The sequence below is a fragment of the Accipiter gentilis genome, chromosome 25 (genome assembly GCF_929443795.1).
Source record: "Accipiter gentilis chromosome 25, bAccGen1.1, whole genome shotgun sequence".
Lineage (NCBI taxonomy): Eukaryota > Metazoa > Chordata > Aves > Accipitriformes > Accipitridae > Astur > Astur gentilis.
The window spans coordinates 12,102,707-12,129,106 of NC_064904.1; the positions used below are offsets into that span (position 1 = coordinate 12,102,707).

General features: G+C 39.6%; 1 protein-coding gene across 6 annotated transcripts in view; it reads left to right on the forward strand.

The window, feature by feature from the left end:
• Nucleotides 1-13,970: 13,970 nt before the first annotated feature.
• Nucleotides 13,971-26,400, forward strand: part of KLC1 (kinesin light chain 1) — a 50,882-nt gene continuing 38,452 nt past the window's right edge. For all 6 annotated transcript variants that reach the window (XM_049828362.1, XM_049828364.1, XM_049828363.1 and 3 more), the window contains exon 1: nt 13,971-14,319. The gene's annotated coding sequence lies outside the window, so the exon portion shown is untranslated. The remainder of the gene's footprint in view (nt 14,320-26,400) is intronic.

Genomic DNA, 26,400 nt, shown 5'->3' on the forward strand with positions numbered 1-26,400 from the left:
GTTTACATTAAATGGAAGGGATTACAACTGTCACTTTTTTACCACGGAGTCATAGCTCCTAAATAACATGTGATTCAGTATGCTGTACCTGAATTCAGGTCAGAGAATGATGTCTCCACCAACCATATTAGTATATAAAACCAAAAATGCCTCATTTTGTGGCAGTTGACTACTATCTGGGGCAGTAGCTATCCACAAGTAATACAACATGGCTGAAAGAATGCGTATGATTTGTGAGTATATGTACAATCAGTTTAGAATAATCCTCTTTTCAGTGTGATTATTTCCTATTTTAATAAAGATTTAAGATATGTCATATAAATTACTAATGCAGTAGGATCTTCTTAGATAATTTTGTTTCAATTAAAAGAAATGTGCTCCCCTTGGACAAGAGTTCCTCTAACCTATGATTGGTAAAGATTTTAGTTGCTGAGCAATAAAACAGATGCATTGCCAGTCACTTAATCTTGGTAGAAAAGGAAACTGATACTTGGCTGTATGGAGGAAAGCAACATTAGCACTAATACGCACTGCTTTCTGCTTGTTAATTTCTTTCAAAAAATGTGCTATTCTCACCAGTTTCTCTGAGGCACTCAAAACAACTCGCCTCAGGGTGATTTTTCTGGCCTCTAGGTATCTAACATCAATTGGAAGGAGGTTGGTTTAAGTGAAGTCTTAACATGTTATGCCATATATCTGTAATTTAAAAGAAATTCCATTCCTCAAAATTTTCTCTCTGTCTGTTTATACAGTTAAATGATTTTTTTGATACAGTACCTACTAAGAGGATTCTGTTAAAAAGAATGTATGTTGTCAAATGAAGCATGTTTCCCTAAAGCTATGCTGTAGGGAAGGTTCTGCTTTTGGAAACGTCAGCTCAGAGGCCATTGACCTGTTTTTCATATCTAAACATGACATGATTTATTCGCAGCATTTTATTTTTTCAACTGGAGCAGAAAGAGCTTCGTCAATATCAACTCTAATAATTCCTTTGCAAGATGAAATAAATATTAATGATAGAGTAGCAGATTGCACTGTTTCATACAATGGTGGTATCATCATAGGGGCTAAAACAGTCACTGAATTGTGGTTTTAACTTGTGTTATTAATAAATGAAAACAGTCATTAATAGTGTTTGCTGAGGTGATAACCAGCACTTCTAGGAAAATAATATTTGTGAGTGTTATTTATTGCATCAGTGCTGTAAAAGGTATATATTTATTAAAAAGTTACAAAATGCCACATTTCTTTAGGAAAATATTTTTTTGAAATAGACCACTGTGGGTATGTAATGTAATTCTTCAGGGCTTTACAGTAAATTGTATCTTACGGTATATAAGGTTTGACCACAATGCAAATGGACACTTTAATAAATAGTTCCAAGGTGAAAGAATGGTAGGATGATATAAAGAAATATCACTGAAAGGCAGAGACCAGAACCCCAATGGACTGGTGGTTGATAGCCATATGTTCTGACAGCCTATGCATAAGATTCCTAAGGTAGTTTCACATATGCTTTAAGTAGGTAGAGGTCAATCAAAAGAAGCATTTTCATCTTCCGAGTGGCTCACTTTTATTAACACAGACGTTTTTGTGTCTGCCTGCTGAACCAGATCAGGAAATCGATCACTACTAGAACTAATCCAACAAAAAAAAGTGTTACTAGATGTCAGTTGAATTAATATGCCTCATCATGCAGATATAAGTGTTCTACTGTTGGCATGAGGGAGATGTGGGAATTCAGATGGAAGGTTTGGATTGTGCTTCAGTCAATTAATAGTTAAAACTGTTCTCTGAACATGTAATTTTAGTATTGGTCACCCCCCAAAAATATAATCAGCATACGATGGATTGTGCTAGGATTCTGCTCTGAGTTGCTTGTAGGTAAAGTTCGTGCCTTTATGGCATTGCCTTCATTAAGATTCTGTGTGGAGCGCTGAGTCCCTTCATGTAAAGGCTATTGAAGGAGTGAGGTACTTATCTATTAGGTAAGTGTTGAGCTCTGATTTAGAATATCTAATAAAGCCACTGTGAAAAGATGTTATTAAAAATAATCCATCTGAAATTTTGAGTCTCATTATGAAAACCACATACATTACTGAGATAATTACATTTTTGGGACAGCCAAAAGCCATATCGTTTTTGCTATTGTTGCATTACTTCTGGTGGTTTTTTTTCTTGACTCAGAGCAGTTGTAATAAGGCCAGCTGCTTTCAGATATTATTGATCATAAATCCTTTATACATCAAAGGAAGAATAAGGAGCTGCCACAGACTACTAAAAATAATTTTTTTATGTTACAAAGGCCTGCTACAGTAACTGAAGCTAGTGAAATAGATCAAAGAGTGACTTTTCTGTGCACATTTTCTGAGTATAAGAAAAATATAGGGGAGTGTTCTTATCATTTAGGTATTTAGCTAATCCTGTCAGAAGGAACAGCAGTATTTCATGTTTATTAGTGTCAGCATGTGCCTTTTTAATCTGTCTTATGCACCCAGTACGTTCATAATAAAGCAACAGTATTTTGGTAATATTAAAATAATTTTAGATAGCTTGTATTGACTTGGGGTGGTTCTGATAACCTGTGTGGGTTTTTGCTATTCACTGAATTTCTCTACTGGAGCATTAATTTCGATAGAATATGAGAGGAGTAAGAGGAAGTGTCAAATGGGGATTGAGAGGCAGACCAACTAAAGGTTGGGTTGAAGTGATTGTAGCACCTTAATATAGGATTAATAAAGAACTGTACATCTTTAAAAAACATGCATTTCTTAGTTTCATTAGGAGTTTTAATAGTAATGGTAGCAACTACTGAGAAGATAGCTTCTATGTTTAACTGAACATTCTTAGGGATAAAATTAAAATCTAGTTCAAAACTCAGATTTGTTATTCAGATGCTGACCCTTCCTGGCCCCATTTTAAAGGGACTGTTCTGCTTGCAATTTTTAGCTTCCACTATCACTAAGCAAGATTGGTACCCTACAGGGTAATCAGATTTAGCCAAACAAGAACTTAATTTACATCCTGCGCAGAGCCCATGGGCCGGTCTTTTGCATAAAGACTGGGAGATTGAAGTGTTTTCAGGAAAGGATAATATATGCCTGGAACTGTAATAGGCATGAATAACATTTTCATATTAAAAATTATATCCACTGATTGTTGTAAACCAATTCCCAGAATAATAACCCCATAATTGTATATTCAGGTTCATTTCTCAAAAAAAAAAAAAAAAAGGAAACACAAGTTACTTTATTTCTTACGAGTTTATTTCTTAAAAAGAGTTTGTAAGTGCACGGAATGTAATAATCTTGAAATACACACTCATTAATATTCATTATTATATAAATCACTTCTTTGTGCCTTGACTTTGCATTCATTAATGGGTTAAGATTTACCCAAGTACTGTGAGATTTAGTTGACTGATATATTCAAATAGGAGATGCTGTGGAAGTGCAAAAGCAGTACTTTTGGCTAGAAATAGTAAAGGCAAAAAATTCCATGATCCCTTTTTCAGTGTGGTCTTACTCAGGAGAAATATTGTATAGTACTACCCACAGTCAAAATCAGTTTTAGAAGCAATGTAAATGCTTTGAAGACATGGTCCCTGTTTCATACAGCTGCTTGTGTTCTACTAATTCAAACCAGATACCCATTTAATCGAGTTTCTTATATTTTGCAGGGAAAGGCACAGTGATTTTGCTTTCTGGTGTATGCGGGTTCTCATCCTTAGGGGTGGTCTCAGGTGTGTTGTGACCAGGCCTGAGATGGCAGGAGGCAGCAAGAATGACTGTATGCATCTCCTGAGACTGCCAGGAGGCAATTAGCACGCAGCCTAAGCTGGAGTAGCCCTGAAGCTACTTTGATGGACTATGACTGGCATGAATTTCCAGCAGCCCCCATGCCAGTCAAGAATTGCTGTCATTTAGCAGTATTCCGTTCACACTGCTGCCTACAACAAACCCACTGATATGATTTAGCTGCAGAATTGGCTGTGATAACTTTCATCAGCTGAGCCAAAACACATTAACAGGCAAAACGCAAGTTTCAGAATCATAAGGAATTCAGGTCACTATTCGTATCTCATTGTTAAAGAACTTCCTGTTGACAGATTTTAGCTCCATCTTTGTAATAAATCCCTGGCATGGAAAACTTCTCATATGATGATCAGTGTGTAGCATACATTGTCTTGTTTTTAAAGGGTTCCAGAAAAGTTACAGATTTTCATTTCTAGAATGACTTGAATAATTAGAAGTCAGGATTGTTGAGGAGGGGGGTGCGTCTTGCAAAACAGATTTTGTAGTCAAGGCTATGTTAGAAGACAAAATCCATGAATTGCAAATTTCAGAAGAGATTGACTGCTTTGATTGCTTTCCAAGTGATTTTATTATTCTGGAGTGTCATATAGAAAATAGGTGGTATGACACAGCATAAGTATTCTGTAACAAATGAAGTCAAGACAGTTCTGACCTTAGTAGCTGTAGAAACTATAAATACTTGGTAGAAAACCCTTATTTGTGCAAAATTTTATGAGACTGAAAGACAAAATGGAAACTAAATTCCAGTGAATATGTAAGAAAATGTCTTTTGGATTTACCAATCTTCTCACATTTACAAAAATAATATTTCACTTTTAATGTGATGTCTGGAAAACATCCAGTTTCCTCAGGCCTCATGAAAAATTCCACCACAAAAACCAGAACAAAATACTAAGCTGACATGAGTAAATAGCCACAGGTGCTAATTTGTGTCAAAGGAGAATTCGAGCTCACTTCAAAGAAAAAATCAGTTCTGCCATAGGATATTATAGAGCAATTTTAATTGACATGAGATGCTCAAAATTAATTTGCTGTGCTCCTCTGCTGCTTCTTCCCTGGTGCCGCTTTTGCTGTTAGGAAAAGAGGGGTCTGGTCTACTCAGTGTGACACGTGGAGACTTGCTGGGCATGCTTTAACAGTTACCACAGTATTGCAGCCATAAATCTGATTGCCATAGGACCGAGTAAAATAGCCTGGTGCTGGGAGAATGTGGCTGAAGAGTTGCCACTGGACAGGGCATGTTTCCATCTTGGGAAGATTTTTTTCAAGCTTTTGAATCATGAGGTTCACACTTCCTCTAAAAGCAGCAAAGCAGCTTATTACTGTCTTGAGTCTATAATTTATTATCTAACAGCCACTTAGCACTCGGTGTTTGATTTCATATGTAATTGACAATGTCATTTCAACTTTTAGTTCTAGTATATGTTTACATGTAAATTAGAAAAGCAATCTCACTTATTTACAATATGAACTTTGGTTTTGGGCACTACCCAACAGAGTTCACAACCAAAAATTCAAAGTGAAAGGAAGGTAAGTGAAATTAATGAGAATGCCAGTCACACAGCATTCCAGCCTCCTTTGGTTGCAAAATGAGTGGGATGGGAAATGACAAATGTGTGAACAGTCCTTTAAAGATTTTTAGAGTGCTTTCTGCACTGGTGCACGATAAACCTGGCAGTAACGTTTTTACGGTTATGTAGTTAATTATAAGGATATGGGGCATGTTAAATTGCTGCCCACAACAGAACCATTTACTGGGTAGATTTCTGGTCAGTGTTATATGCTGATGAAGGAAGATACTATTATTCATCAGTCTATTCTGTGTGAGTCATGACAGTTTTCAAACATATGGTGATGGTGTACTTTGTGGCCCTTCAGCATGTAATAACAAGTGTAACACTGTGTAGGCAGTACATTTCATTTTCATGGCTGATTTATATATATACCAGTTTTTCCCAGCTTTCCCCTCGTGTTTATTGAGGCATGTTTCAGTTCCTGTTTACAGTTACATTCTTTTCAATACGCAGGGTTTCATACACTATGTAAAACTGCATTATGTATGTCTTTGAAACAATTCCAGCTTCATTAAAACATAATTATTATTTTAAATATTAAGGAATAACTTAATGTTGGAATACACAGATTCAAAATCTAAAGTACTGCATATGGCATGTTTCAGCAATTCCGCAGAACTTCGCCAGGAGACTGTTGTTAACTGATGTGACAGAGTGAACTGCTCCGTGTAATCAAAATGCCTCAAACAGTCCTGGTGTTTTAGGTGATGCTGGTGTTGTAGAGAACCGTAGTGGCACGGATTTCTTCCTTGAAAGAAATTACTACAAGTTCTACTTTCTGTGAATTGTACTATGCCCAACTGGCCACTAAAGTCAAAGGTCAAGGAGTCATGCTTTAAATTGCTATCTTTAATTATTTGTCCTCTGAAGCAAAATTGTAGCCTCAGAATATCTGTGATGATCTGTTACTGATGAGGTAACTGCCTTCTTAGCCAGTTTCTGCATAAATTACAACTTACCTAAATTGAGTCTAGCCTTTTTGGCACAAGGAAAACCTTCAGAACATGATGTGATGCAGCAGTATCTGCCAAACTCGACAAATTAACAGCATCCCCTCTATGTTTTTTTGTATACTGTTCTCCAAAACACCTCTACACAGATGTATGAGGAATTCCTTTCTTCAGAAATTGACACCTACAAGGCTAGTTTCTAAGGCCTCCTTTCACATCCCCTAATATAGAGGCTATACTAAGTGTGGATGGGCTAGGTTACAGATGGACCCTGTGGAGGTCCTGGGCAGAACTATCACATGGAAGCCAGGCCCTTGTGGTTGTCTAAATCACACAGGGAGCAGAGAATAGTATAGGATTGGGAAGGCACAAAGATGATTTGAAACCATTCTCTCCACCCCTTCTCATCTCGGGTATCAGACTCTGTTCTAGACCTTTTGGAGACTGTCCACAGAGTGAGTTCTTCAAGAATATTTACTCTTAGGTAACTGACAGACAAGCTTGTAGAGATAAAACACACCATCCATCCTGTAGGAGTGAATTAGGCAATCATCTCACTAATGTTTTAAGTCTAAGACTTGATAGCAGCGATGTACATATCTTGTTTTCTTCTGTGTCATTGTAAAGATACAGAAGAAGTGAAGAGTGTGTCCATGGCATGTCTTTGAACTTAATGCTTTTCAATGGGTTTCTCTGTGAACTGGCAAGAAAATGATTCATTAAAGCAGATAAAAAAGACAGAATTACAACAGAAAAGATAGGAATTAGAACACCTGAAACTGAAGCAAAAACTTCACAGTACATAGTTGGTGTGGGAAGAGCAAGGAGAGAGAATTCATATCCAAACCCCTGGGAATAAGATCATCTCTCCTTATCCTGCAGCTGCTCTATTTCCCAGGAGGCAGGATGAGGAACAAAATACCTAGCACAGGCAGTTCTGTTTCCTATTGATTTCTAGAGTGACTCTGCCCTTCTCAGCCCCACGTACTGTATACCATCCATCTAGCCACAGGCGTATTCACAGATGCCATTTTCTGTAGAGACATAATTGGTCATTGGCACAGAAACTACAGGAACAGTTGTCACACAGCAGAAACATTTCCATTTCCCTTTCCCTTGGGGCAAACTGTATTACCATTAGTTCCCCAGTCCAGTGCAGCTGAGTACCGCCTTGGTTTGAACACCCTCTTAACCAAGAAAAACTCCAACAATGAAAAGCACATGTAAAATGGCCTCCCATAAAAAATGAGAAATTCCAACCAACCAGTGAATTTAGTATAATTCCATACAGGGTATTAGTTGAGGAGGAGAGAAAAGCATTTAACAGAAGATCTGAAAAGGGGATAAGGGTTTGGCAATTACTGCGGCACATGTAGAAAAGGAATACATCAAGTGAAAGGGAGGTTATTGATAAATCAGACTTAGGAGCAATTGTTTTCAATAATGACCATGGCGCAAACAATTGCAGCACATTAGGCTCAAGAAAGATGAAGCAAATGGGAGTAGAGAAGGGCAAGTTGAATAATCAGGGAGATGTAGAATCTCTCTTAAAGAGATTAAGAGTTCAGTTTGTTTAGCCAAGCAAATTGATGGTCAGGAGGGGGTAAAGGACTGCAGAATCTCCTACACAGGTGAGTGGAGGAAGGACCAGCTAAGAGGGTTACCCCGGGGAATAATCTTCTTTCTCTGCAATAATTTAATCAGATGTATAAAAGAGAAGTGCTACATTTGAGGATTTCCTTAGAAATGCAAACATGTAGAGAAATGGAGCCAATCACTAGCAAGGGAAAAGAGCTAGAAAGAAATGACACAATTTGGCACAATATCTATATGTATATATTACCCTTGAGACTGAACACTGGAGGAGTGAGGTTCTTGGACAGGAATGGCAAGATGCCTGCTTAATTTTCAATAGAGTTTGATAATTACATTTAGAAAAAGACCAGATGAGGTGGTTATCTGTAATGCCTTTTAGACTTCTGAGACTTCATTCTCTGTCATCAGTAGGTGCAAATTTCTACTTGGAAAAGGTCACATACAGGCATACACTGGCATTAGCATTTCTTGTGATTAGCATATGCATCAGCTTTAATAAAAGGCAGCATCTGGAAAATCATAGCTTCTTTCTTCTATAAATGTATGTAGGAATCTTGGTGAGAATAAAAAGAATACATCCTCTATCTCCATGAGGAAGCACCAGTTTCCCTGGTGCCAAGACAAGTTTATGTCCCAGTCTGTGCCTCTGCCTAATGTTGGTTGGAAAAATGAATGCCTTTTTTTACACTTTCAAACATTCACTTCTCAACAAAAGAAAAATCTTATACTGGTTAAGGAAATTATCCAAGATTTACAATTACGTGTGACTGAAATTAAAATCACAGCCCTCACAGGTTTTATTTTAGGGAAAAAAGCACTTTTCATAATGAAACTCTGGAGAATTTAATGAGAAAAAGGTACCTAAAAGTCTCCTTCACCATGGAAAAAACTCTACAATGACTACCAAGATTATCAAGGTAAGAGTCTCACCTAATCTAATTGCAAGTAACGTGGCAGCGAAGCCTGATGAGTTAGCAAATCTCCATGAAGGAATGCTGACTAGCTAGTGTTCAAAGAAGGGGAAGGGAATAATGTAAGTAGTAATAAAGCAGGCATTTAAAAATCAGTAGAGGTGATCCTTTTGTTTTCTGCTTTTAGATAACTATCAAAGATTTTGTCTTTGGAAGACTCTGTTTGTTGTGTTTGTGTAATAAACTTTTTTCCTATCAATACTAGGCCTTATCCCAATAGAAAGGTAAAGAAAGGGAGCACAGTCATAGTTGGGAAGTAAAGATATGGGAGGGTGAAGAGAAGCACTGTATCACACACTGAATGTTCTTACTCTAGTAGCAGCCAAGATGGTGATATTCCAGCAAAGTGTTTTTTTGTTTCCTCTGAAGGACTTAATACACTTCTGCAATGGTTCAGTGACTGAGGTAAGTGAATACAGAAATAAATGTAACTTCCTGTGACTCATATGCAGTGATTAATAATTCTCATAACCTTGAATGAGCAACTGAAACCCCAAGAGAGAATAAACTCACTGAAAAGTGAGAGTATAGAGGAAGGAAAGGAGGAGCATAAATGGAACACTATCTTTCTTCATGTATAAGCACTAAAAGTCATGTGGAGTGAATATGGAGAAGAGAGTCTTTCCAAGCTAGAAGGGTGCTGGTAGTCAACTATCAGCTGACTACAGAACATGGAAGCAAGTAAGGAAGAAAGTTGCTTCATCTTTCAATGAAATGAGAGGTATGGCAGAAATAAAGAAGGAACAGAAATTGCTGTTTGAGCAAAGTAAGTAGGTATTGGTGTGAGCATTCCCTCACAGAGGTGGGAACCTACTCCTTGAATGTAGGGAGTAAAGATACAAGTCATCATAAGCTCTCCTCTGCGAACCCTTAACCTGTTGGGATTTTTGATGCTTAAAAGTAGGACCTTGGAAAATACTGACAGTGGCTGTAAAATCATACAGCACAGAGTATTATAGTTTGATCAAAGGGTGCAATTCTTTGCTCCTTGATCACTTACTACTTTGAAGATAACAGTGGAAATTGGGATATTTATAAATACAGCTGTGTTGCTGAAATCTTATAGTATTTTTCTTTATGTTCACATTAATACTGACATGCAAATTCTCTAGTAGTTTCTAGCTTTCAAGTGGTTACTTTAACTGTATTACCTGACGTTTTTATGTCTGTTTTTAATAATAGAACTGTTTTAAAGCTAACTGAATGGGCTTCTTAAACCTTTCAGTCAGTATCTTTTGGACTTGAACAATAGCACAGCTCTGTAACAGCTGGGAGATGAAAAGAATTCTGGTTAGCAAAATGTTAATGTCCAGCGCAAGTATCCTGCTCTGTTTAAAAAAAGTAACAGAAATTAACTAATGAAATGGCCTGTTCAAGAGTTGAATTAACACTGCATGCTTTATTTCGTTGTTATTTCTCTGTGAATAGAAAACGGCAGGGAAAAGCACACTGACTTTCATTTGTTACAGCTTTCTAGAAATCCTTGTGACTCTGAAAAAGGAGAATTCACTTGCATGTAAATACAGCTTATTGACTTGGGAAGCAGGATCATGATCAGTGTTCATTTTACTTAGAACTTTAATGCCATGTCCAACAGTGGGTTCCCGATGGTATGTTCAGGCAGCTTGACTCTGACAGTGAGTCAAGGTAAACAAAATACAGTCCTTTTACTCAAAAGTGCCTGAACTCCCTGATAACAAGGTAGCTCTGCATGCAGTAATTGCACATATGCTCAAAGGAGTTAGGCTAAAACTGTGTTTGGGACTGCATACTCGACACTTGCGACTCTTAAGCACTGACTTTCATGTTTCCTCTTTTCCATAAAGGACATTCTTGCAGGAAATACAAACTAAAAGCATATGCAACTGTCAAGTGATTGTGATGAAAAGCCAGACAGGTTGCTGAGTCTGGCCTTTCAATATTTATTATTGCCAGGATGCTTTTAAACAGCACTTTAGCGGCAGTTGAAATTATTCCAATGTAGTGCTTTATTGTAGCCCATATTTGTAAAATGAAGTAATAGATTTTATAGACTGTAGGATTAGATTTAAAAAACTTTTTTCTCTTTTAGAGGAAAGATCCTCTAAGCCAGGAGGATAATTTGTTTTAATAACAATGGTAAAATAAAACAACCCACACTTCTTAAATGAAGTGAACCTGAATTTCCTTAGAGAGGTTTGCTCTATTTGTGGATGTCAGTTAAACCGAACCTTAATTTGCTGTGTGTACTTCTCACACTGTTGCACCTCAAAAACCTAAGAGCTTGGTGCTGCATTAGTTGAACTGTTTGCTTTTTTTTCTCTCCCACTGTGAATTACAAACCTCCCTCTCTCTTCTGGGAGAGGAGGGAAATGGGTATATTGAGAATAAAGAATCCAGCATTGTAAAGAATGTGTTTTGGAGTTTTGTTTTAATATTCACTCAGATGTTTGCAGAAAACCACAGTGACTTGTAGGTGGCAGGCAAAGAATATTCTAGAGACAACATGTCTAGATCATTTCAGCCTAAAAGCAGGGCATATAGCATAACTAGTTCCCTAAGAGAAGGTGGAAATGTGGGCAATAAGTAGTTTTTACTGCTAGATGAACTTGGATAACTCTTATGTAGATGAGACAGGAAAAACAAGATCCAAATGGAGAGGAACTCTTACAGTATTTCAGGTCAGGCAGAAGTTTGAGGAAGAAGCACGCTCACCAAGTCTCTTCTGTGTCTGTCTTCTGCTGTGTGCCATAAACAGAGGGGAGTAATACTGCACTTTAGTTCCATTGAGCTAATCAGCCTTCCTGCAGGAGGGAGCTTATAGTGTGTGCTGCTTATGTGGGAAATTGCCAGCATGCATATACTTGATTAGCCAGCATATTATGAATCAGGGTCATAGCTGGAGTAGTTGCTTTGTTCAGAGATGCTCAGATCCCTTGGGTAAGCAGCTAATTGCAGGAAATCTTTTAAAGCAAATGTGTGATAGGAAGAAAGCAATGAATATTGTTTATTCAAAAGACAGGAGTGGTTCCTTTGAATCAGTTCTCTTGCATAATTATGTAATTAGGACATGTTCTATTTTTAATTAAATCTCTTGCATATTCATGAAAATTCTCTGAACCTGTGGACCAATTGGCATGACTCTTACTTTTAAAATGTAGTTTGTATAAAGGAATGCCCTTCAATCTTTTCTTTCCCTTTCATATTACTGTACAAACACATATTTCACATTATTATACATCATTAGCCTGTATTACCTGTCAAAACTACAATATGATAAACCATTAATACAAAATTGCCAGAGGAATGTTTTAAATAGAGCTGAAGAACACAAGAACCTGCTGTCTGAAATACTAGTATCACAGCTGTTTTTTTGTTGGACAGCTTCACCTGTGTAAGATCCCAATCAATGAGCGGTATTCAGAAAGTATACTTCAGTTCCCTCAGTTTTTCAAATCCAACAGTGACTCTCTGTATTTGCCGTCTGCAGACAATCCATGTTCCCCTAACTTTGTTTTGTTTCTTGTGGGCTTCTGTGACTCTTCCTGTTCTTCTGCCTCTTTGACAACAGCATTAGCTTTGATTCCTCTTCCGTCTTCCTGCTTCTTCCTAGGAGTCTTGCTTTCTCACCGGCTTCTTGTTCTCACATCTGCCATTTCGTAGACTTGCTCAGTATTGTATGTGAGGGCAAAGAGATGTGAGCTCTGCTTTCCTTGTGCCTTTTAGATATTACCATTTAGGTGAGGCTGCACATTTTGATTTACCACTATACCTCCATATGTTCCCATTAGCTTATGATTCATACCCTATATGTACTACAGAGTTACATAGCCAGTTGGACTAGATGATCGTTGTAGGCCCCTTCCAACTGAACTATTCTATTCTATTGTATGTGGAGCTCAGATGGCAATGCACCATAATATTCTGCCCAGACGTAAATAATTCTTCCATAAAGTTAGGCTGTCGCTGTTCCCTGATGATTTCCAACGTGCATTTTATTGCTTTGCTATATTTAACTGTTTTTCTTCATCTCAGACCTCAATTCCTTCCATCTTTCATTTCTGGGTTTAATTTCTACCTGGTGGAACATAAAGCAACATGAAGAAAATACTGCGACTGTTCCTTCTTCTCTAGCGAGAGTGGGAATGAAATTAGAAGCTGCAAATAAATAGTTCTCATGACAATCGCCACTGAGTTCTAATGGAAGTCTTACTTTTTACGTGTAAACCTGTAGAAGAGAGGGCTCTTTCACTTAGTTCAGCGTGGAACAAAGACAAGAGTGCTGAAATATATTAACAGCACATAATTAGCCCTAAGGGGGGACCCGGCCGTCACCACAGAATTTGTACTTCAGCCTCAGTTTCCCCTGCGTAACTTGCTCCACGAGCCGGCTGCGTGCTGTACAGCTCTTGATGCGCCTTCGTCCCAGAGGCGTGCAGCTGAGATGGAAGCATCAGCTTTACAAGCCCCACTGTCGGCCTGCTTATTTACACGAGCAAAACCCTAAACTTCCTTCCAGCACGCCCAGAACAACCGGCGTGAAAAGCATCTGCGGTGGTACCCCATCCTGGAGCAAAACCACCTCCGTGTCACCGGAGGGTGCCCTGAGGAGACGCCGGGTTTTGCTCTCCACTGACACACACGCACTTGAGGCGGACAAGGCCTTAGCGAGGTTCAGCACGGTCCCCGCCCGTCTGCCCGGGCAGCCCCGGGGCTGTCAGAGCTGGGCCTCGCACCTGAGCCCCTGACGGCCTTCATCAGCATCCCTCCTCTCCCTCACGGGGCCGGCCCAGCTGCCTCGGGTGCCGCGCTGAGGTGTATGTGTGTGTGTGTGGAGGGGGAAAGGCCAGGCCGGGGCCGGAGGGAAGCCATTGCGCTCGCGCTCTCCCCCCTCCCCGCACGGCTCTCTCCCCTCCGAGGGGGGAGGAATGACGCCATGGATTGGGGTAGGCGGTGGGAAAGAAGGGCGCGCGGGGCCTTGTGGGAGAAGAAGGGGGAGCCGCCATGTTGGGCGGGGCGGCGGGTGGGAGGGAGGGAGCGCAGCGCGGGGCGGGCGCAGGGGCGGTGGCAGCACCAGCAGCAGCAGCAGCCGGGGCGGCGGCGGCGGCGGCTGGCTGCAGCTGTCAGCGCCCGCTGCTGCGAGGCCGGGCCGCGCCGTGCGCCGACCACCGGGCTGCGCAGGGCCTGTCAGCGCCTCGGGGGAGGCCCTGAGAGCGCCGTGGTGCTGACCCGCTTCCTTCCTCCCCTCTCTTCGGTCCTCTCCTCCCCCCCCCCCAAAAAACCCCCTTTTCCTTCCTCCCTTCCGCCCGCCCATCGCTGACATCCTCCTCCGGTCGCCTCCTCCCAACCCCCCCATCCCCACCCCCCCGGGCTGCGCGGCCCCCGCCGGCTCTGCGAGCGCTGCGCACATCGCCCGAGCCTGCAGCACCGAGCGGTGAGCGAGGGGAGCTGCCCGCGCCCGGGGGCGGCCCTGCCGGGGGGCGGCGGGCAGGGGAGGCGGGGGTGTGCGTGCGTGTGTGTGTGTCTTAATTATTTTGCCTTTTTATCTGCCGTTACGCAAACAACAAAAGGCGGCGCGGGCCGGCTGGTCCCTCCGCAGCGGCGCTGACAGCCAGCCCCTTCCCTGGGCGGAGGGGTGGGGTGGTGGGTTGTTTTTTTTTTGTGTGTGGGGGGGTGGTGGTGCGGAGGAGAGGGCCGCCAGGTTGTTTTTCGGTGTTTCGTGTAAAGCTCTGTCAGCCACAGTCACCGCCCGGCTGCGGGAAGGAGGAACCCCCCCGCCCCCCCGGCGGGGCTGGGGACCGGCTCGGCTTTGTCCCCGTTCCCTCTCCTGGCTCCGTTCGGTGCTGCGGCTCGGGCCGGGCGCCGCCCTGGGAGGGACCCTGGGCAGAGCCGGGGGATGAGGGGGGCTGCCGGCCTCGCCCCTCCTTCGCGGCCCGCTCGTCCTCCGTGGGGCGTGCGACGCTTTGTTTTTACTTCGCGGACTTCGCCGAGGTGGTTGATTCGGTGGCTGATTCGGAAACGGTGAAAGAAGAGGCGAGGACAGCTCTTCCTTGGGTTTTGTAAAGAGTGACCGGGTTTATACATTGTAGGTCACCTACCGTGCTGTGGTCGGAGGCGATTCGTGGACTTAGGTCGTGGCCGGATTTCTACGCTTCTGAAATAAGGACGAAGAGCATTGGTTAGGAACACGTTATTCCAGCAAAATGACAGGAATGCGTAACTGACTTAAGTGATAACTGCATCTTTAGGGCAGAGATTAATTAATTAGAAAGACACTTCGGAATCCTACTCGTTCTGGTTTCGTGTTTCTAATGATTTTAAGTAACAAGGTGCCTGATTTGTAGATCTGCATAGCAGTTGTTGGTAGTCACAAGAAGGAACTTCTTGAATCCTTACGGAATTCTGTGTCTGAAGCATATTTTAAGGACCAAAGCAGCATCACCTAGTGTAATGCTATCGCTTGGCTTTTTGAAGGTTACTAAATCAATGATGGTGCTCTTACTCTTTTTTTTTTTTTTCCTGTTAATGATTTCCATTAGTGTATATGATTTCAATGTAGCAGCAGCACTCAAGTACTGCTCATGGCATCAGAATACAAAATCAGAAAATAAAAACAGCTAGAAAAAAGTGGTAGTTTTTCATAGTTTGCTTTGAACAACAAAATGGTGAGCAAATGTCATTCATGATATAAAATTCTTTCACAGTTATACATAGTAATACATGAAATGAAGGCTATTAAAATGTAATTTTAGGTTTTTTGCAGTTGGCAGAAGGTTTAGTAACAATTACTCTGGGAAGTAACTGCCTCTTTCACTTCCACTTTTGTATTTGCACTTCACTTAAATAGAAGACTTATGGCCAAAGGGTGTGCATTGGAAGCTAAAAAGGAACCTTCGAGATTTAGATAGCTTAACATTTTAATTAAAAAAACCAAACCAAAACAACCCAACAAAACAAAAACAAAAAACTCAACTAAAACCGACACCTTTTTGAATACGCAATTCATTTCGAGCTCTTTTGGAAAATAGCTTTATTTTAATTGATTATGAATTCCAAAGCTTCAGTGAAACATGATAGAGGATATTACAACCCTAGGATTATAGATACAATTGAAAGTAACACATTCAGCATTTGCTGGCAGCAGAGAGAAAGCTGATCCATCTGGTGATTCCGAGTAGAAGACCTTGTATTTTGTAAGTCACTTGCACAATTATTTTTGTGAACACGTGGTTTAAGAGGACCTTTTTGTGAAATTGCAACAGATATGGAGAACTCTAGCAGTTCCATTTAGATATGCATTTTATATAATGCAGAACCATGTGGGTAAATGTAGGGAATTTAAATTGTCAGCTCCTGAAACTCACACAACAATGCAGTATCACTTCTGCATCATGTTGCAGTTAAAAGTTTGGCAAGCTTTCTGTTTCCGGAGGATGATGATGGAACTGGATAATTCCAGTAATCAGAAATTCTAACAGCAATTTGAGCTTAGATTCCCTTCACTTTCTAATAAAAAATCATGCTATCATATGTAATTAAAAACGAGATTAAAGTTACCCTCCAGACGTCTCGTGAAATAGGCTCATTTACTGTTTGTCAAATTACTGTGATGTGCTAACAGTGCCTTATTAATGGAAACGGATTTTTAAAAAGGTCTGTGTTTGACAGAAGATGAATTGCATACAAAAGTGTTAATTAAATTTGCAGGAGTCCAGAATGCAATCTTTTGAATGTTTTCGACATACAAGAATAAAAATAATACTGTACAGACACTTAAGGCATGTAAGAGCAATTGCTGCTTCCTCTGTTTATGAAGAACTTATCACAATAATGTCAGAAGACCCTCACTTGTCTGCTAATCTTATGCAAGATAGATCTCCCTGTATACCTATATATGTGTATCTATTTGTATATACACACATACCTACACATGTCTCTTATTTAATTGGGAGTTTGGGGAAATACTGTAGCCTCGTATTCGGTTCTGAGTCCATTTAATGCAGCTTCTGTTTCTCTTGAGGTGTGGGCTTGTGCAGTTACTCTTTCATCTCTTCCTCTGTTTGGCTTCTCTGGCAGACGTGCAGTTGGATTTATTCTGGGATTAATAACATCTCTTCAGATGCGTAGCTCATGGTTATTTTAAAACTTAATTCAATGTGCAAATACTTGTTAAAATAATGTTTTTGTAAGAGGAGTGGAAAATAAGGAGAATCAGGTAAATTCATTAATAAGCAAAATATACTTCTGTATTTAATGTTAAAGAGCATAGTAGCGGATAGTGATGGGGACAAGCATGCTAGGTCTATTTAAATAAACACCTCTTGTAGTCTGTCTGCCTCCAGGGTGTTGTTCAGTATGACACAACTATTGTAAAAATGGACCAGTTCCATCATCGTTGCAATGAAGTGGCTAGTCACAGGCTTTTCTCTTAATCCAGCCTGTATAATACATTGTGTTTCCAAAGTATTTTTGATTGTTTTATAATAATATCCTATTTGCTTTGACCAAGGTTCAGAAAAAAGTTTCTTTTCAATGTTAACTCTCATTTTCTTTAAAACAAAAGCATGACACATAAAATGTCTAACACATATTTCATGGTAACAAAGTACCAGTCAAAGATGGATTGTTCATTCTAAAAAGAAACCTTTTTGACTTCAAAATAGAACTGATTATAATAGTTATATCCTGAGTCACAGTCGGCTTCAGGTATTTTTGAGATATTAAGGCTTTCCCAGTAATTTCTTTAGTGAAACATTTTCCTTTCTGAAAGGAGGCTGTAGAAATAAGTGTGGTTCCTTTGAAAGATTACTTAATCAATGCCTGACCAGAAAAAGGTGCGCTTACGCTGCCTTAGATTTGCTGAGATGCTTTTGTTGCCTTAGTCTTACGGCCCAATTTAAATCATTGGGCACTTTGTTGGAGAGTCAGAGCCAGAACTACAGTTGCTTTCAGTGATGGAGGAATTATTTCCATAGGGTTTTGCGTGAGGTGCTTTGCAAGCATCAGGCATAAGATGACACTATACTTAGGGCTTTTTTTTGTGCTAGACAATTAATATACTTAACAATGACAGGCCATAGCAAATAGTCAAGCATGAGGACTGAGGATGTGTACTTCCAATACCCATAATGTATTTGGAAATGTGAACAAAGGAGTTGTTCTCAGAGGATGAGCACTAAAGCACAGTTAACACTAGGTATGCTAATTTCTTATAAAGTATAAAAATACTCTGATAGTTGACAGTTTCTTCAGATTCAGTCAGCTAAGAAAACAGATGCAAGTAATAGTATATTCTGTGCTGATTTAATCACTGTTTGTTTCTTTGAATCCAGCTTCTCCCCCGTGCTATTTAACTTTTAGTGTAATCGGAAACAATCTTTACTCTGGAAGCTGTGTTTTTGACATGTATGTAGAATGAAATTGAATTTATTTTGTCAAATAATTATTGTTGGTCAACTTTCTTGCTCAAAATTAGGAATTATGGGATCATGTCATCTTATGTTCCAAATATGTTCTCCCTCTGTTGTCTACTTAAATGTACAGATTTTTTACATGGTTTCTCAATATCAAGTCTTGCTTACATAAAAGCAGTAAAATACCTGATGGGGGTAGTCTTAAAAGTGAGCAGTTTCCTGTTTCGGTCCTTTTGTAAATCTCTGCCATAAATCCCATTCATCATACTAAGATTGTGTTTCTGGGATTATGTCAGAACTATAGATGATTTTATTAAATTTTAAAGTGAACAGAGCAAAGGATGTAACCAGTGTAGTCAGTAGCACTGGCTTCCTTGCATATCAGTAGGGTTGGGGTGGTGTCTAATTATACTCTACTGGCTATGTGATATACCCCAGCAAACCATTTAAAACGTTAATGTTGCACTAATTAATGTTCAGAAGGTCAAGAAATGTCTGACATAAAGCTGAACTTTTTGGTACTACTTGAAAATTTGTATCTAAACCCCAGTCTTTTTAAAGGATAATACTTAAATTTTTCAGAATTGGCAGAAAACTGTATATCTTAATTCTTAGTAATTTGCATTACATACAAACACTGATGTTATTCATAAACTATTTCTTAAATCCTGTGCTGCTATCCCTTTTGGCAGCATATTACTACTAATGTTTTATAGTGTTCTGATATTGTGCTTTGTCTGGAAAAAGCACGAGTAGTTAAATGTTAAAAAATTAAGATTACTTGCAATGTGCTATTATTTGTGTGTGTGTGCTGTTCCACACTGTAGAGGGTGGTGATTTTAAACTTCGTAAGGGATTGCAGTAACTGCATTCCTGCAATCTATCTTGAGGTTGCTCCTTCCAGCTAATAGTGGTTGAATGATTTGCAAAACATGTCATACAGATTACAGGCTAGCAGGGGAAGAGGAGGGAGGGGTTCTGCTCCCCCCCCCCCCCCCCCCCCCAATAGAACGTCACATTTAAGATTTGAGTTCCTTTATCAAATAATGTCAGGCTGAATAGTGTAGGAGAGTCACAGTTGCATCTTTCTCTTCGAGTTTGAGCAGCTTCCATTTCGGAGAGACCGCTGTTATTCCCTCATCTGTCTTGTCTTCGCCACAAGTGGATTTTACTATACCCTTGCCTTTAACGTTTCTTTGTTTTTTCACGTGCTTGAGCTGGATGTTCCTCCCTGCCCCTCCCTGCCCCCAAATCATATTTAGTGTGTGTTTAGAGGGAGAAGGGTTGGTTAAAAAGGTGGGATTCCTCCCCCCTCTCCCCCTCACCTCGGTGTAGAGGGTGGCTGTGTGTAGTCAGATTAATACAACTAGTGGGTTGGTAATCTGTGAGGGTATGGGGGAGATGGCACGTTTGAGATAGGAGGAGGACAGCAACCTCCTAAAGTGTTTCTGCTGACAGAATAGTAATATGTAATCAATGTTTAAGGATCTAGTTGAACTTTTCTTCATTCTCAGTGCTGGTTTATGTAGTTCCACACTCCTGTTGCTTGTTCCTTGTCCTCACTGTTAACACAGCTTGCTGCATGGCAGCAGGGGGAAATGGGTGTACTTTGCTTGTGTTTGTGTCCTGGACCTTTGCCTTTTCTGTCCCATCACCTCTGACTGAAAAATAATCCAGTAAGAGGTGCGGATCTTTGGTTTGATTTATAACGGATGGGAGTGCTGGCGTCGTGGGGGATGTGAATGAAATGTGTGGCTTCATGAGGAGCATTACTTATTATCTCTAACCATAGCCTTAGTGAGTGAATGCTCATGGTCTTGTGTTTGCAGGAAGCCAGACCAGATGATTCGATGACCATTTCTGTCTCTAACTTCCTCTGTATGTAAGAAGACAATAATGTGTGGAAGATACAAGAATGCACTATTGTTTATATTTACCATTTCCCTGGATGTAGCCCAGCTGCATTCAGTATAATGAATATTGCTGTATTGAAATATAGAGGTCATGGAGTACAAGTCGTGGTGATGTTTGGCAGTATGCCTGCACACATGATAGTGACCTAGAGGCCTTACTAGAGGTATGAATGATTGAATTCTCAGGAAGATATGCTAATTCTGAGGAGTGGTCTATATTGTGAAGGTTTGGTGTGCGAACCTGATCACTATGCCTACCGTAAGGCAGAATTGAATTTAACAGAGAGGATGTGATAAAACTGCTCTGTAGGGTTCTGGTCTGGGACCATTCTGAAACACAGAATGCTGGTGCTTGGAGGGCATTACTGGGGACTTAAGAAATCATGCAGAGATGACAGGTCAGATTTTGTTATGGTACTGATAGATGTTTTAGCCAGATGTCCTCATTTTTCAAAGTTTTGTTATCCATCCTGTATCTTTTGAAAAGGCAAGAGGCACCACAGGGTGACTTTGACTTGGTGTCCCACTAATGTGCCGATACTTAATTACATCTCCTTTCCATTGTTCAGAAAAGAGGTAAAGGCAGATTAATGATTCAATTACTCTGCTTTTAAGTCTTTCTTACTCAGTTAGTATCAATTTCTCTCCCAGTACTTTTAAGTTAAAATTATATGCTGCATGTTGATCTGAGAGCACGCTTAAAATATTGCTGTTAGAATACTCATTTAACCTTAGAAAAAATTTCTAACTTTGGAGTTTGTGCAGAATGCAGGTAGAGAGTGAAGATGCACAGTGTGTTTTTGAAAGCAACAGCCAGTGGGGTTTGAATTACAGTGCCTGCTTGTAGTTTGTGTGGCCATTGAATCTTGATCCCCACCCAGTTGTTACCTTAACAAATGGCCTGGAAATATGCGGGCTGATTTTTTTTTTTATTATTATTATTTTTTTATTCTCCCCCTTAAGCCCCCAGTGCAGCTGCACATAGAGCAATACCTGAAAGTGCATGATATGTTGCTTTCAGTGGCATGCTTGTTTTAGGAAGTGACTGTTCTGCTGTCCTCATTACTGGGATGCTTTCAAAACAGATTTATCCAGATGTGATGGTTTAAAAAATAATATTAAAAATGTTACTTTTTTTTTTTTTTACTTCTTTTGCATCTATTTCCCAGTTGATGTGTGCTCTTGTTCTGTGTTATCCCACCAGAAGTGTGGTGTAGTGCAGCAGGATGGTGGCAACTGTCGCGCTGGTGTTGTTATCACAGCCAGCATTTCAGGAGTTCCAAAGGAGCACCCAATGCCCCAGCACTAACTAAGATTAATCATGAATGTGAAGGATCACTGAGAGGGGGGCTAAAACTATGGTTCGATCCTCAGATGTGAGTGCACAGAACGTTAAGGTGACAGATGCTGGGTTAGGGCCGGCTGTACTGCTACGTACCTCCTGGCCCAGTAGAGTTCAAGACTATCTAAGTAATCCCTGCAGATTATGGAGTACTTAACAAGGAAATTATTCCCAACCTTACAGCAAAATCAGCTCTCTGCTGTTGTAGGTAAGCAATAGTGAATGATACAAGGTTGTTTTTCTAGACAACTGCATCATTTGCTACACTACGAAATGAAATTTGCAAGGTATAAAAAACTACTAGTCTGATGACTGGTGATTGCCATTGAAAGTCTTAAATTTTGACGTAATATTTAATGGGGTAGAATTAATTCCTTCTTGATACTAAGGATAATGCTTGAACTATTTAATTGTGCGACTATTTTTCTGTAGTCATTTTGGAAGAATTAGATTAGTCGTTTTGGATATATTTTTTTTTAATGGAAGGATAAGCAGGGGTAGGCTATTTTCCCTAAAGCTTGAAGGGAGACTGCAGTTTGTGCATCTTAATGTGAACTATTAGATAGCTTCAAAACCAGATTTAAGGGTTTGTTGAACCTAAAGGCTAGTGTGTGCTCAAACAGTGTTAGTGAATGTTCCTTTTATGTCTGCAGAAGAAATAGGTGGTTTTCTTGTTTTGTTTCAAATAACCGTCTCTTCAATGTTGTCAAGTGTGTAAGAGAAACATTATCTGTGCTCACAGTAAGTTGTCAGCAAAGCTTCCCGCATAGATCCAGTAATATGAGGCAAGATGTGGCCTTCTCTGCCCTTCCTGCATGCATTTTTTTTAAATGGTTATAGATATGCCATAAAAAGTAGATTTGGTTAAGATTATAGGTCTGATGTTAGTAAGTGGAAGCTGATAGAGTTTTTAATGTATTATGGAAGTCTGATTTGATGGGAACATTCCTGTGCTTTTACCTAAGTGCTATTTAGAGTTAAGATAAATAGATAACATAAATGGATGCTTACTTTGATTAGTCAATACAGCAGTTCTTGTCCAAAAATAACAATGCACAATGAAAGAACTAGAGTCAAGCTCAAAAAATGTTTTGTCTACACTATTGGCAGCTTAAAATTGCAAGACAAGTAACTTGTAAAACACTCTTATGTTACTGTACCTCTCTATTCCAGTCCCAAAGAGATGCTTTCACCAGCTAGAATCAGTCTGTTAAAAATGTCTTACCAAGACTTAAGATTCACTGAAGACAGTTGCGCAAGTTGGCAAGTCCATGAAGAGCCAAGTGCCATTTCCACACAGAAAGAAATGTAGATTCTTGGAATATTGAGGGTAAAACCTCTGAAATTTGATAATGGTGATGGATTTGCAACTCAAACTGTCTTGACAGTATTTCTTTAAAAATACAGTGAAAATTTCAGTCCATTTAGAATAGGTAATTTATGAAATGTGTCTTTGTAACTACAAAATACAATACGATTTCTTTGAAAAATTAGCCTTGATTTTTCCTGATGTATCTTTGATTCTTGTGACAAGCATTTTTAATAACTAAGGGTAAATATAATGACTTTTTAAATGATTCAACTTCTGATGCTTTTAAGTATGTTTATTCCGTCTTTATGTAACTACTCTTAATGCAGTCATGATAATTTTGTTAAAATGATCCAGTGAGGTGGGCTTTGTGGTTATAAGCTCAAGGCAAATCCTGTGTGGCCCAGACTGGTATGTTGTGTTAGTGTTCTAGTGAACAGGCAAAATGCTCTGCTTTCTTGAGGCCCATTGGTGGCTGCTTGGAAGTGTTTATTACTGCTCACAAGAAACTAAGGAAGTGCTAGCTTTGAAGAAGATCAACAGACGCTGTTTGCTGTTGACACAGCAGTAGTACAGAAAAGAGACAACTCCCTTGCTCCAAGGGGTAGGAGACTTTGCCATTTGCAGTCTGTCCTCAGAAGTTGCACGGATGTAACTAAATTAACAAACTGGCATTAGAGCTCTTTGCCCAAGACGACCAAACAGCAGAAGAGGTTTGTATTCAGTGTTATTATTCTGGAAAAGAATGGGGGGTTGATCTTGCTGCAGGTCTGAGGATATTTGGTAAGTCTGTTGTTTCAGATTTAAAGTAAGTATCTGTTAAAGTGACAGATGATAGTAACCTCGATTAACAGAGAGCTAATAAGCATGTACCTTCTTGAAGGTATGGCTTTTAGTGTAGTTTCTCTAGACTCCTGACTGGGTCTACTAATCCGGCTTAGACACATGCCTGTCAGATTTCTCTTGCACTTGCTTCAGCTTTGACAAAGAGTAATCTTTGATGTGATAACAAATGCATAGAAGGATCTTATTTCCATCCAGCTTAATTTGAAACCTGAGATGTTATAAGGGCTTGTGAATATATACAGAGAAAAATTTTTCTCCTGCATGCTTATGATACATGCAGAGTGGTTGTAGGATCTAAACAAATGCCACTTTTCAGAGGAAGAATAATCCACTGTGATTTCAGGATATGTCAGTATTCTGTGTTTTTATTGCTATCTATTTTTAGGACTTCAGAAAGGTAAAATAGTAGGTGAGACACGCCAGAAAGTAGATACTTTCCCTTGATTCCTTTTACACAAATAATGGGGGTAGGCATAGTAATGTGTAGAGGGGGTAGCCGTATCATCTGAGGATCTCTATCTGCTGCAGTATGTGAGCGGGAGGAGCAAGGTGGGATTTGGCTACAGTCTGCAGCATTATGGAATTCCAGATACAGTTGAATCCAGAAGAGATTTTGGAAATAGACTGGCAGGTCATCTGGATTGTCTGCAGTTAAAAAGGTACAGATTTGACTGTATCATGACAATTGAAACACTAGCTAGTAGCTAGTGTTGATTAAGTGGAGTACTGCCAAGGGATTGACACCATAATAACCTTTTCTATAAGAGGAAGAACAATCTGTGTAGTTACAGGATGCTTTTATGCCACTGAATACTTTTACACTGTATAAGTGTTTTTTGCTGAATTAACTGTTTCGGCAGGAAGACATAATTTTAATGCAAGTAGTGTACTTGCTACAAAAGAAGGGAGGCTGAAGGCTGAAATTTTTTTTTTTTTGCAGTTATCTTTGAAATGTGCAAAAATATTTATTTCAAAATAGTGTTAAGATTGTTACTTCTAACAATGCAGATAAGATTGCCAAGTGTGCTATGGAAATCTAAATAAAAGGCCTCCACCGCAGTGCAAATCTTCATAGCTTGTGCTTTCTCAAAGAGAATTGTTGGCATCACCCTTGCTACAGGTTTTATAGGAGCTATTTTTGCTATCATCTCTTTTATTAGCAAATATAATTTGTTAGCCTGCTTTTCTCTGTAATAATTTTTAATCTTCCAAAGAATCCAAAGATTTCCCCTGAAAGGTATGAATTTTTTTTTAATAGCAGGCTGCAATGTTAAAAGATTCCAAGATTTATAAAGGCGTATGTACAGTGACTGTGTTCTTCAGCTAAAAAAATACATAATACTCTTCATTTAAACATAGTTTAAAGCAGTGGATGGGGTTATTGATAGCCATTGGGATTTCCTAGAGTCTGATGTGGTGTTTTTCAGAGGTGGATGCTGCTGTTACGTAGGGGTAGAACATGCAGCCATGCAGCCTCTTCCCACTCGTGTGGAGAGTAGGCTGAGCCTGGCAGTCTTAATAGAAAAGCAACAGCCAGGTTAGTCTGGTGGAAATCTCTGCCAGTATGCAATTTTTTTTGGTGTTCGACACTTTTTAGTCAAGCTGTCCTATGCTTATTGTGCATTTCTTCAGAAATTTGTGGGTTTACCTTTATAAATGCTAAACCTTTACAAAGTATGAGTGTTTGTCCAGTTTGGTTACCAACGCGGATGTCTTGTAGTATTAAGGTTGTGGGTCAATTAAGAACATGATTCTGAGCTTTTATTAGGATATGTGCCCTTGACATTGAAGGACTACAAACGTCCTTTTTGTAGTATTTACCTTGCATACCTTAATTTTACACCAAGTGATAGGGCAGACTTCTGCATACAGGGTTAGCTCTGAGTTTGAAGGCTGGCAGAAGGAGCACAGGAGGGTGGTTTTAAAATTCACATGCTTGCTAGCTGGAAGTTGATAGAAACTCCAGGGGGTTAATTCTTTTTTTCAAACAGGTTGTGTGTTCTAAAGGACTTCTCTGTAGCTTAATGTTGGTTGCTAGTCATGTGCAAGTCCATCTTCTTACCTGCTTCTAATCAGCGATTTATGGCCTCCAGTGTGTGCCGCTAATTGTTCTCACTGAGTTATTTTTAAGGTAGCTTGTGTGCATGTGTGCTAAATTGTGAAGACGCTTTCTGAGATTACGTATTTGGAAACCTGAGGCAGTACAGAAGTGCAGCAGTATTCTGTTTATAGAACTGGGTCAGCGAGCGTACCTTAAGTCTGACGTCCAGCAGGACACTGTTTGCAGGTGCAGTTCAAGGTTTTTCTGTTCTGTAGAGGCTCATGTGTGGATTCAAATATAGTATGAGGAAAAGGGTGATAGCATTGACAGTTCAGCTACAGTCCTGAACGTGTCAAGGGGAAAAAGTTACTCTGTTTCTTTTGTGGGGTTAGAGAGAATGTATTGAAATAAAATTCTTGAGTATAAGGGATCATTTTAATTAAAAGGAGGGCAAGCCAAACAAAAAGAGAAAGATTATAAATTTCCTTAGGTATGAGAATATGACTTGTGATAGCAGAAATAGCCTCACAGAGAAAAAGAAATGAACATCTTGGGTTAAAAAAAAAAAAGTAAGTAACCATTCTTCTTTCAGACTTGGAGATTTCTGACTAAACCATAATAGCAATATATTCAAACTAGAGTGTTTCTTAT